We start from the raw sequence: 11,080 nt of genomic DNA, 5'->3' as shown, positions 1-11,080 counted from the left end.
GATAGCCTACAAACAAAATATTCAGTTAGGAACATAGTGTGTAAAAAAAAAACCAAACAAACAAAAAAACTAGAATCCAGGATAAACCAACCTAGTCATGCACTGTGTTTGATTTTGTATTCTGTTAAGTAGACATAAACTAGAGCTACATAAGAAGTGAGAAACAAAAGTAATGTGTTGGTTTTATCAGATTTTCTGTAATTTTCTTGACTGATTATTTATGTGAGAGGCACCATCCTACTCTGGGTAATACCATTTCTGAGCAAGTGGTTCTGAGTAGTATGTGCAAGCAAGCTAATAAAACCATATGGGATAAATCCTGTAAGCAATATTACTTTACGGCCTCAGATTCAATTCCAGTTTTTGGACTCATGGTTGAGTTCCTGCTCCGACATCTGCTGCTGCTGGAATGTAACATCAGAATACACACCAAATTCCCCTTTCATCTCTCAAGCTGTTTTTGGTTGCGGTGTTTATCATAACTGAACCAAAATCATGATGATTTGATTTGCTAATACTTTGTTGAGGACTTTTTAAACTAATGTTCATATAATGCATTGTTAGGCAATTTTGTTTTCTTATGATGTCTTTCCCTGAGTTTAATAGGAAACAAATCAGTGCTTCAATTTCCTGAAACAGTTTAAAGGGATATTTAGAATACAGAGAATCAGATTTTTTTTTTCTTCTTCAATGTCCAATTTTATTACCAAAGAATTTAAGAAGGTCTGGCATTTTTTTCTATTTGGGGAAGTTCAAGTTTAATAGATGAGGTGTATAGGAATGGTACAGACTTTGTGAGCATGCAACACAACATGTGTATATAACTTAAGGAAAATAAAAATGAAGAAAGAATTTTCTTTACTTGATTGGGACTTCTGGATAGCTTGTCTTTTTTGGTTTTCTTGAATATTATGCGTTTCAAGGAACTGATACAATTCATCTAGGCTCACACACACATCTGCAGTTTAACCTTTAGTTAATTGAGTATTCCTAAGGTGTATGTTGATCTCTTTCCCTTGTTTGAACATGTAATTTGTGTCTTCTTAACTCTTTTCTTAAGATACCTTGACTAGGGATTTTTCAATGTTAATGTCTTCAAGAGCAACCATTAATTTTATTGGTCTTCTCTGATTTCCTGTCTGTAATTGCATTGACTTTTATTTACCTGTATATTAAGCTAGAAGCATGGAGGGTTTGTTTTCTCTATTTATTTTATGCATGCAACAGTAGTATAATAGACATTTTGTGATTTAAGTTGATCAGTGATTGCTTGAGATCTCATATTTCTACTTGGCTTTTCATTATTTAGTACTAATTTTGGCTCCTATACCTTTTTTTCTCACTTCTGTGGTTTTGAGCATTATACACCTCAGTTTCTAAGCATGTGAGTTATATTTTTTTGAGTTTTGTTGTCTTTTCTTCCATTTTGCGGTACCACATATATTGTGACATACATATCAAATTAACCCAAGATCATTTCAACTAGTGCCATATTGCTTTGAAGGTCATAAGATTACTTGAAAACAGCAACATATCTCTATTTCTTTATTCAAAATCCTATGCTATTACTGTTACTCAGAGTGAAATATATATGTAGTAGAAAATACTTAAAATGAATTTTTCTACCTTGTCTTTCTTTTAGAAAACTTTGTTGGCATATTGGTTGTTAATGTAGCATTTTACAGATGAGCCATCTATCTAGCCTCTATTATAGAACTTTTTGCTATCTCATTACAATTTCAGAGTCTTCAGTCAGCTGTGACTGAACTACTACTACACCCTTCAAATAAATCATTCATTTACTCTCAACTGTTTTTGTGTTTAGCCTGGGTCCTTTCTTAGAATTTTCTTGTGCCTCCTTTCTCATTTTATTTCACGTTGCCTTTTTTTTCTGTTAAATGTATTTAGTGACTCAATTATAGATTTTATAAAGTCCTAATCTGATCATTGCAACATTTTTCTATATCTGATAGTGTCTAGAATACTTCCTTAATCTCTTCAATCTGTTCACTAACTTCTGTCTTGCCTTGTGTTATGGTTGTTATATAAAAGATACTGCAAGAAAAAAAAAAGCTTTTGTTAATGCAGTGTTTGATTGTGGAGAAGGGGAAGTTTTATATAATCTTATGATTAGGTCTCAGCCTTTTGATTAGTATTTACTTGCAGACTTTGAACATCCCTTTATTATGTGGGGCTTATGACTGGAAGTATATATTTCCATTTCCTCAGCTACAGGGGCCAGATCTGGAAATCTATAATTTCTGTTCAAGAAGAATGCAAGCTATCTGGAGTTGGACCTTTTCCATCAATTGTGTCAGGTAAGGTTCTTATATAACCAAGACTACTCTAGCACAGTGTTCTCTCATGAGAGTGGCTAGAAGACAAAAATAGTGCATTTGAAATGGTTACAGTCCCTTTCTTCCCTGTCTGGAAACTTTAGGAATTTTCCTAGTATAAACCTCATAAGGTTCTAGAGGTAAAAACTCACATATATGGGAGGATTCCATGTGACCAGCTTATTCTGCAGAAATCATTAGGCCAGACTATGACCCACTCACAATTCTATTGCAGTCCAAATTTCCTTCCTTGTTCCATTTTCTGTTGATATTTCTGTTCAAATGTAACCTTATCAATCCAATTTGGGGATATTAGTGTGTTTCCTGACCTTTCTTACTTGATAGTTCTAAGGAGTGTTAATGTTTCAGACTTTTACATTTATAGATTTTATAATGCAATGCTACATCAAGGCTCTTTACGTAATATACTGGGTTGATTTCTTTTTCAATTTATTGTATTTAACCTAATAATTTGAAAAAACTTTAACACCTACCTCCTTATTCTAAGAAATTTCTGCAGACAGATTGTATCAATCAATTTTTTTTCTCTCAAGGACACTCAAACTGTTGTTTGTAGACCTCTGACATGTCTTTGTGTTATAATTCAAAGAAAAGAATCAGGATTGAGTCTCTAATAAACCTTGGTTCAGGGCTGTTTTTTAAACTTACTGCTTTTCTAATAGCTAGAAGTAGTTAGAAGGAAAATTTTAAAAGAGGATACTGTTTTATGACCTAGAATATTTTTCTTTTAACAGGTTCCCATGTACATGATTAGCTGTGTCTGAGTTACCAAGGGCTAATATTCTTGGTGATTGTATCTTTTTTTTTTTTTTTTTTTGTTTTTTTGGTTTTTTTTGTTTGTTTTTTTGCATTAAATATTTTCTTTATTTACATTTCAAATGTTATCCCCTTTCCTCTTTTCACCTCTGAAATCCCCCTACCACATTCCCCCTCCCCCTGTTCATTAACACATCCATGCCTGCTTCCCTGTCTTGGCATTCTCCTATACTGGGGCATTGAGAACCAAGGGCCTCCCTTCTCTTTGATTTCTCATAAGGCCATCCTTTGCTACATATACAGCTGGAACCATGGTTCCCTCCATGTGTACTCTTTGGTTGGTGGTTTAGTCTCTGGATGTTCATATTGTTGTTCCTCCTATGGGGCTGTAAACCCCTTCAACTCCTTGGGTCCTTTGTCTAGCTCCTCCATTGTAGACCCTGTGTTCAGTTCAACGGATGGCTATGAGCATCCACTTCTGTATTTGTCAGGCACTAGCATAGCCTCTCAGGAGAGAGCTATATCATGCTCCTGTCAGCAAGCACTTGTTGACATCTACAATAGTGTCTGGGTTTGGTAACTGTATATAGGATGGATCGCCATGTGGGACAGTCTCTGGAGAGCCTTTACTTCAGTTTCTGCTCCACACTTTGTATCTCCTCCCATGGGTATTTTGATCCCCCATCTAAGAAGGACTGAAGTATCCATACTTTGGTCTTCCTTCTTCTTGGGCTTTATGTGTTATATGAATTGTATCTTGGGCATTCTGAGCTTCTGGGCTAATATCTACTTATCAATGAATGCATACCATGAGTGTTCTTTTGTGATTGGGTTACCTCACTCAGGATGATATTTTCTAGTTCCACCATTTACCCAAGAATTTCATGAATTTATTGTTTTTAATAGCTGAGTAGTACTTCAATGTGAAAATATACCACATTTTCTATATCCATTCCTCTGTTAAGGGACATCTGTGTTCTTTTCAGCTTCTTGCTATTATGAATAAGGTTGCTATGAACATAGTGGAGCATGTGGTCTAATTACATGTTTGACCATCTTCTGGGAATATTCTCAGGAGTGGAATAGCTGGGTCCTCAGGTAGTAGTATGTCTTATTTTCTGAGGAACCACTAGACTGATTTCCAGAGTGCTTGTACCAGCTTGCAGTCCCACCAACAATGGAGGAGTGTTTCTCTTTCTCCTCATCCTAACCAGCATCTGCAGTCACCTGAGTTTTTGATCTTAACCATTATGAATGGTGTGAGGTGGAATCTCTGGGTCGTTTAGATTTGCATTTCCCTGATGACTAAGGATGGTGAATATTTCTTCAGGTGCTTCTCAGCCACTTGGTATTACTCAGTTGAGAATTCTGTTTGTCTGTACCCTATTTTTAATAGGGTTATTTGGTTCTCTGGAATATAACAACTTGCGTTCTTTGTATATATTGCATATTAGCCTCTATTGGATGTTGGGTTGGTAAAACTCTTTTCCCAATTTGTTGGTTGCTGTTTTGTCCTTTGCTTTACAGAAGCTTTGAAAATTTATGAAGTCCTATTTGTCGACTCATGATCTTGCAGCGCAAGCCATTGCTGTTCTGTTCAGGAATTTTTCCCCTGTGCTCATATCATCGAGGCTCTTCCACACTTTCTCTTCTATAGATTTCAATGTCTCTGGTTTTATGTGGAGTTCCTTAATCTACTTAGATTTGAGCTTTTTCCAAGGAGATAAGTATGGATGAATTCGCATTCTTCTACATGCTAACTGCCAGTTGAGCCAGCACCATTTTTTGAAAATGCTGTCTTCTTTCTACTGGATGGCTTTAGCTCCTTTTTCAAAGATCAAGGTATGTGAGTTAATTTCTGGGTCTTCAATTCTATTCCACTGATATATGTGCCTGTCACTGTACCAATACCTTGCAATTTTTATCACGATTGCTCTGTAGTACAGCTTGAGGTCAGGAATGGTGTTTCCCCCAGAATTTCTTTTATTTCACTATGCTGGGTTTTTTGTTATTCCAGATAAAATTGGAAAGTGTTCTTTCTAACTCTATGAAGAATTGAGTTGGGATTTTCATGGGGATTGAATTGAATATGTAAATTCCTTTTGTCAAGATGGCCATTTTTACTATATTAATCCTGTGAGTCCATGAGCATGGGAGATCTTTCCATCTTCTAAGATCTTCTTCAATTCCTTTCTTCAGAGAGTTGAAGTTCTTGTCATACAGATCTTTCACTTGCTTAGTTAGAGTCACACCACGATATTTTATATTATTTGTGACTATTGTGAAAGGTGTTGCTTCCCTAATTTATTTCTCAGACTGTTTATCCTATGAGGAGAGGAAGGCTATTGATTTCTTTGAGTTAATTCTAAATCCAACCACTGTGCTGAAGTTTTTTGTTTATTTTTTTAAATCAGGATTAGAAATTCTCTCTTGTAATTTTTTGAGTCACTTTAGTATACTATCCTATCATTTGCATATAGCAATATTTTTACTTCTTCCTTTCGAATTTGTATCCCATTGACCTCCTTTTGTTTTCTAATTGCTCTAGGGAGAATTTCAAGTACTATATTGAACAGGTAGGGAGAGAGTGGAAAGCCTTTTCTAGTCCCTAATTTTAGTATGATTTTAACATGTTTGCTTCACGTTTCTCTCCATTTAGTTTGGTGTTGGCTACTGCTTTGCTGTACATTGCTTTTACTATAGTTAGGTACGGGCCTTGAATTCCTGTCCTTTTCAAGACTTTTTTCATGAAGGGGTATTGGATTTTGTCAAATGCTTTCTCAGCACCTAATGAAATGATCTTTTTTTTTTCTTTGAGTTTGTTTATATAGTGCATTATGTTGATGGATTTCAGCATTGAATCTTCCCTGCATTCCTGAGAGAAAGCCTACTTGATCATGATGGATGATTCTTTTGATGTGGTCTTGGATTCAATTTGGGAGAATTTTATTGAGTATTTTTGCATAAATATTCATAAGGGAAATTGGTCTGATGTTCTCTTTCTTTGTTGGGTCTTTTTGTGGTTTAGGTGTCCGAGTAATTGTGGCTTCATAAAATGAATTGGGTAGTGTCCCTTCTGTTTCTGTTTTGTGGAATCATTTGAAGAGTATTGGTATTAGGTCTTCTTTGAAGATCAGATAGAACTGTGCATTAAACCCATCTGGTCCTTGACTTCTCATGGTTGGGAGACTATTAATGACTGCTTCTATTTCTTTAGGGGCATGGGATTGTTTAGAAAGTTTATTGAATTCTGATTTTTCTTTGGTACCTTATATGTGTCTAGAAAATTGTCCATTTCATTCAGATTTTCCAGTTTTGTTGAGCATAGGCTTTTGAAGTAGTATCTGATGATTTTTTTAGTTTCTTCATTTTCCATTGTTATTTCTTCCTTTTCATTTCTGATTTTGTTGATTTGGATACTGTCTCTGCCATCTGGTTAGTTTGGATAAGGGCTTATCTATCTTGTTGATTTTCTCAAAGAATCAGCTACTGGTTTGGTTGATTCTTTGTATAGTTCTTTTTGTTTGTACTTGGTTGATTTCAGCCTTGTGTTTGATTATTTCCTGCCATCTACACCTCTTGTGTCTATTTGCTTCCTTCTGTTCTAGAGCTTTCAGATATGCTGTCAAGCTGCCGTGTATGCTCTTTCCAGGTTCTTTTTGGAGATACACAGAACTAAGAGTTTTCCACTTAGCACTGATTTCATTGTATCCCATAAGTTTGGATATGTTTTGGTTTCATTTTCATTATATCCTAAAAAGTCTTTAATTTCTTTTTTTATTTCTTCTTTGACCAAGTTATCATTGAGTAGACTATTCTTCAGCTTCCATGAGTATGTGAATTTTCTATTAATTTTATTGTTATTGAAGACAAAATGTTAAGTTTGTGATGATCTGATAAGTTGCATGGGATGATTTTAATCTTCTTGTATCTACTGAGGCCTATTTTGTGACCAATTTTATGGTCATTTTTGGAGGAGATACTGTGAGGTGCTGAGAAGGTATATTCTTTTGTTTTATGATAAAATGTTCTGTACATACCTGTTAAATCCATTTGATCATGACTTTTGTTAGTTTCACTGTGTCCCTTTTTAATTTCTGTTTCTATGATCTGTCCATTGATGAAAATAGGATTTGAAGTCTCCTACTATTATTCTGTGAGGTGTAATGTGTGCTTTGAGCATTAGCAAAGTTTCTTTTATGAATGTGGGTGCCCTTGAATTTGGAGCATGGATGATCAGAATTGAGAGTTCATCATGGCAGATTTTACCTTCAATGAGTATGAAGTGCCCCTCCTTGTCTTTTTTGATAAATTTGGGTTGGAAGTCAATTTTATTTGGTATTAGAATGACTACTCCAGCTTGTTACTTGGGATCATTTGCTTGAGAAATTATTTTCCAGCGGATTACTCTCAGGTGTTGTCTGTCTTTGTCACTGAGTTGGGTTTCCTGTATTTCAAAATGTTCTGTCTTGTTTATGTAGCCAGTCTGTTAGTCTATGTCTTTTTATTGGGGAATTGAGTCCCCTGGTGTTAAGATATATTAAAGAAAAGTGATGGTTGCTGCTTGTTATTTCTGTTGTTAAGGATGGAATTATGTTTATGTGGCTATTCTCTTTTTGGTTTGATAAAAGAAGATTTTTGCTAGGCAGTGGTGGCTCACGCCTTTAATCCCAGCACTTGGGAGGCAGAGGCAGGTTGATTTCTAAGTTCAAGGCCAGCCTGCTCTACAGAGTGAATTCTAGACTACACAGAGAAACCCTGTCTAGAAAAACAAGCAAACAAACAAACGAAAAACAAAACAAAACAAAAGATTATTTTCTTGCTATTTCTAGGGTATTATTTCCCTCCTTGTGTTGGAATTTTCCATTTATTATCCTTTGAAGACCTGGATTTATAGAAAGATATTGTGTAAATTTGTTTTTGTCATGGAATACCTTGGTTCCTTCAGCTATGGTAATTGAGAGTTTTGTTAGATATAGTAGCCTGGGCTGGCATTTTTGTTTTCTTAGGGTCTGTATGGCATCTGCCCAGGATCTTCTGGCTTTCATAGTCTCTGNTGAGAAGTCTGGTGTAATTCTGATAGGCCTGCCTTTCTATGTTACTTGACCTTTTTCCCTTACTGCTTTTATCTTTCTTAAAGTTATAGTTTATATGTTTTAACTACATGTGGTGCTATCAATCAAGGTTCCTGTCATTTTAGCATCCTTAGACACTATTGTAGTTTGAATATCCCCAGGGCATGGCTCTATTTGGAGGTTTGGCCTTGTTGGAGTAGCTGTGGGCTTATTAGAGGAAGTGTGTCAATGCTGGGGTTGGTTTTGTGAGAACTTGCTTTTAGCTGCCTAGTCAGTCTTCTCCTCTTTGCCTCAGAACAAGATATAGAATGCCCCACCCTTCCAGTGCCATGCCTTCCTGAATACTGCTATGCTTCCCACTTCGATGAAAATGGATTAAACCTCTGAATGAACCCCAATCAAATGTTGTCCTTTATAAGAATTGCCACAGTCCTGGTGTCTCTTCACAGCAATGCAAACCCTAAGACAATCACTGTAGCTCAGCTTTTTCATTGAATAATTATTGTCTAATCGATGAGGTTTGTGTGAAAAACTGGTGCTATGAAACCCAAACATCTGCAGTACTTCATAACCAAGAGAAAACACTCCAAGATGATTGTTTTATTGATCCAACAATAGCCATATGAAGTAAGTGAAGTCATTCTTATTGCTTCCTATTTATAGATAACATCATAAATAGCTTGCGATTGTCTATATTCTTATACCTTTGGATAATGTACTTGAGACAGGCTTTCCCCATGACATAGACTGAACATAGGTGTAGGATAACACAGTTGCTTATACTTACAGCTTAATTCTATCCTGGAATGAATCTTCTCTAAACAACAGTGTATCATAAATTATGTTATACTCCTACACTACTAACAAGACTTTCAAAAAAATAAATATGCTCCTTCATCTGTGCCATAAGGTGAACTATCAAATTTGCTGTTTCTCTCCTTGAGGAATTATTCTCTTTACCTAGGAAGCTTTTCATTTCTTATAGTGGAAGCATTTTTGGAATGTTTGATCCTTGATTAGAAAATGGCATTAAAGTCTGCACTGATATGCTGAAACTCTTAATATTTCAACTGCACTAGCAATTTGAATGAAATATCTAAGTGTACATTCAAGATGAATAATTAAGAAGACTCTCTGACTAGAAAGAACCTGGATTTGTACTGATACCTAGTTTTCTTCCTCTTCTTCTTCTTCTTCTTCTTCTTCTTCTTCTTCTTCTTCTTCTTCTTCTTCTTCTTCTTCTTCTTCTTCTTTTCTATTACCTATGCAGACCCAGAATCACTACCACATGAAAGCTGTTGCAAAAGCTATTTGAAGGGATAGAAGGTGAAGAGCTGAGACTGCTACTAGACTGTGCAATTCTGTGTATGTGCTCAATTACTGCTAAGGTGATCAGCTTTAAGTTTCCCTAGTACTGAGGAGGCTCTATAGATGTGATGAATTCAGAGATAAAGTAGGTAAAGTCTCAGGTAAACTAGACTTGTTTTTCCCAGGTCCTATCTCCAATAATAAATGTTTAAAATCATCAAAAATTTTCCTTGGCTCTATTTCTTCTTGTTGATAAAAAAAATATACAAAATTAATTTGACTTAAACAAAGCAAATGGAGAAAAAAAAAGGATGGAGTAGTTAAGCAGTAAAATTAAGTTCTTTAAACTAAATTAACTAGACTAAATTAAACTAGGCTAGAGCATATTAACTTATCTATTAGTTTGGGCTAACATTTAGCAAGGTACCTAAAACCTGTGGAAGAAGTAATAGGAGTAAGAGAGGATGGAGGACACCAGGAGACCGTGGTCTACTAGATCAACTAAGCAAGGTTCATATGGGCTCACAGAGACTGAAGCAGCAAGTACAGGGACTGCCTGGTTCTGCATTGGGTCCTTTGCACATATGTAATTGCTGTTAGCTTGGTGTTTTGTGGTGGTATTTTTAACAGGGGAGAAGATTTGTCACTGATTCTTTGTTTGCTCCTGGAACTCTTTTCTCCTGTTGGATTTCCTTTTCCATCATTAACATGAGAGCTTCTGCTTCTCTTGTTGTGTCTTATTTTGTCATATTTGGTTGTTGCCTCTTGGAGGCCTGCTTCTTTGTGAATAGAAACAAAGAGGGTGCAGATCTAGGGGAGAATGTACCTGGGAAAAGTTGAGGGAGGAGAAACTGGGTTCAAGATGTATGGAATGAGATAAGATTCTATTTTTAACATATTAAAAAAAGAAATCAAAGAATTTGGGTAATGTTTGGAATAAGCCAAATAGAAGGAAACTATGTTCAAGGTCCCAGCTAAAGACTTCTCAATAAATGAACAGTTTCTGTTGTAAGGAGGCAGTTGTCTGATACCAGTTATCTCAGGGACAATATATAAAAAGACAACTGTCTAAGTCCAGCCATCTCAAAGTTAACATCTCTATCTTGTCAAGGTCAAAAGATTTCACGTTCCCAGACCTCGGAACCAACTCCTATCATTATTGGTGGAAATGTAACAATAACTTGACATAGACTTTTTAGAATTTGCAAGCTTAAATATTGTGTGATATTCTGGCTCTTTGTTGCAGTTTAGCTTCCAAATCTGTTCTGTGTCCCTGATTGATCAGCATCAGCTCAGTTAAAATAATATTTTGTCTTTAGGATTAGCCTAGTGTGTGAGCTATGCTGTATTTAAGTGGACCCCAGAACAAATTTTCGAACATTTAGTATTTTAAAATAAGATAAACATTTTTAAATTTATATTTCTAGAGTAAAAATTTGGGAATTCTCACCTGGAAAAAGTAGAGAAAACTATTTGGGAATATCTGAGGAGAGCTCCCAGACACTATAAAAGCACATAGAAAAAATAACCTTAACAGGGCTAAAGAGATGATTCAGCAATTAAAGGTACTTTCTACATATGTCT

This window comes from Mus pahari, chromosome 9 (genome assembly GCF_900095145.1).
Source record: "Mus pahari chromosome 9, PAHARI_EIJ_v1.1, whole genome shotgun sequence".
NCBI classification, from domain to species: Eukaryota; Metazoa; Chordata; class Mammalia; order Rodentia; family Muridae; genus Mus; species Mus pahari.
The sequence above is the reverse complement of the archived record's forward strand: the minus strand, read 5'-3'. Positions refer to the sequence as shown.